A 2,500-nucleotide genomic window follows, 5' to 3' on the forward strand; every position below is an offset into this window, starting at 1 on the left:
GCTAAACCAATGCTAGCTACGCTTAGGCACCCAATCGCACGTCCAACAAGGATACACCAGCGTACCGTAGTAGTATCACAAAAAGCAACACATGCCACTTTAACGCCTATGTTTTCCCGATCATCAGCACAAATCAAATGCTGGCAGGCACCAGTAGCACGTCGAACGAAAGATTAGCACACACAGAGTGATTTTACTACCACACAAACAGATTCATCCCGCACTGCCAAGGCGAGACCACAACACTGGAACGTTGTCGCAGAGACCTAACAAGGCATCCAAACGCCCTGTCAAGGCCACCACTCGGAAGGGTATTATGTAAGCAACACGGGAACTAAGCAACCATCACCCAAGATCACGCTCAAAGGCCGTCTGGCGCGTTCACCCCTTGCCGTGCTCACTCACGGCCACCCCCCTATATATACATATTGCACAAAGAGCTTGGTGACAGGAACAGACATTGATTTCCCTGAGGATGCATAATTTTTAGTATGCTCGCGACGTCGAGGAAAATCTAGGCCACGGGGCTCATTTTCAGGTCATCGTGTCGAGGAAAATAAAGGCAACGGGGCTAGTTTTCATGTCATCGTTCGAGAAATCAAGGCAACGTGTCGAGGAAAATGAAGGCAACGGGGCTAGTTTTCAGGTCATCGTTCGAGAATTCCAAGGCAACGTGTTGGGGGGTGGCCTCATACATGGGTCGTGGGGCTTGGCTTGGCTTGCCCTGTTGGTGCCGATACAGCCTCACGATTCTTAGTTGCCCATCCCACATGCCGGGCACCTATGCGAATGAGACCCCATGGTACCCCCTATATATACATATTGCACAAAGAGCTTGGTGACAGGAACAGACATTGATTTCCCTGATGATGCATAATTTTTGGACACGCAAGACGTCGGGGGGAGGGGACACGGGAGTGGGGCGTCTATGGGGGGAGTTTTGGCCTCGTTTTCGTGAAGACCGGGCGCCTTGGCCATGCCTCGAGCGTGCCAGCCTCGAGAGCGTTGGGCGCTAGACACCAAGTGGGGCGCCGGTGGGAAGCAGTCCCATGGTTCCCCTATATATACATATTGCACAAAGAGCTTGGTGACAGGAACAGACATTGATTTGCCCAGGGATGCATAATTTTGCGAATGTGTCCATAACTCGCTCGAATTAATTCGGATTCACACGAAATGTTGTAGGGATGCTTTTTATTATAAATGAAAGGCTTTGAAATAAAAAAAATGTCATGTTTGGGGCATAAATGTATGTGGCCTATTTTTGGCCATGCCTTGAAGTGTTTGGTTCCCTACTTGTTGATATGTCGCTCAAATCAAGTAGGAATGTCATTGAAACGTTGTGTGGGTCATTGTTAACATAGACGAATGGACTTGAAATGTAATTATATCATGTTCGGGTTTTTTTCCCCTTCGCCTAGTGATAGGCAGGCAGATAAGGCTTTTAGCTATTCATAAGTCGCTTAGATGAACTCGGAAGAACACAGACATAAGTTTGAGTACATCTCAAGCTGTGTTTTTGATTTTGGCATGGAATGTGATGTTTTGGTGCCTTAGCTCCGAGCAGTTCGGATTGGAACTAAAACTTCAATTGACTATGTATTAAGTAGGAACTACAACACTTAAACGGACTCGGTTACAACACTTTTCTCCCTTCATCGTTTGACTTGCTTAGAAATCAGCTCATGGTGTGTCAAGGCCCCTTGTTCCTTAGACCGGTGAGGATGGGCTTGGGTCGTTCGTGGGCATGTGTGTGGCAAGATGCCTTGTTCCCTTGGTCGTTCATGGGGTAGTGTGTGGGAAGAAGCCTTGTTCACTTGGTCGTTCATGGGTGTTTGTGTGGGAAGTAGCCTTGTTCAGTTGGTCGTTCATGGGTGTTTGTGTGGGAAGTAGCCTTGTTCCCTTGGTCGTTCATGGGGTTGTGTGTGGGAAGAAGGCTTGTTCACTTGGTCGTTCATGGGTGTTTGTGTGGGAAGGTGCTTTTTTCCCTTGGTCGTTCATGGGGTAGTGTGTGGGAAGAAGCCTTGTTCACTTGGTCGTTCATGGGTGTTTGTGTGGGAAGTAGCCTTGTTCAGTTGGTCGTTCATGGGTGTTTGTGTGGGAAGTAGCCTTGTTCCCTTGGTCGTTCATGGGGTTGTGTATGGGAAGAAGCCTTGTTCACTTGGTCGTTCATGGGTGTTTGTGTGGGAAGGTGCTTTTTTCCCTTGGTCGTTCATGGCCTTGTTCCCTTGGTCGTTCATGGGCATGTGTGTGGCAAGGTGTCTTGTTCCCTTGGTCGTTCATGGGCGTGTGTGTTGCAAGGTGCCTTGTTCCCTTGGTCGTTCATGGGCGTGTGTGTGGCAAGGTGCCTTGTTCCCTTGGTCGTTCATGGGCATGTGTGTGGCAAGGTGCCTTGTTCCATTGGTCGTTCATGGCCTTGTTCCCTTGGTCGTTCATGGGCGTGTGTGTTGCAAGGTGCCTTGTTCCCTTGGTCGTTCATGGGCATGTGTGTGGCAAGGTG

The sequence above is a fragment of the Lactuca virosa genome, unplaced genomic scaffold (assembly GCF_052849685.1).
Source record: "Lactuca virosa cultivar CGN04683 unplaced genomic scaffold, Lactuca_virosa_CGN04683_v6 scaffold_94, whole genome shotgun sequence".
NCBI classification, from domain to species: Eukaryota; Viridiplantae; Streptophyta; class Magnoliopsida; order Asterales; family Asteraceae; genus Lactuca; species Lactuca virosa.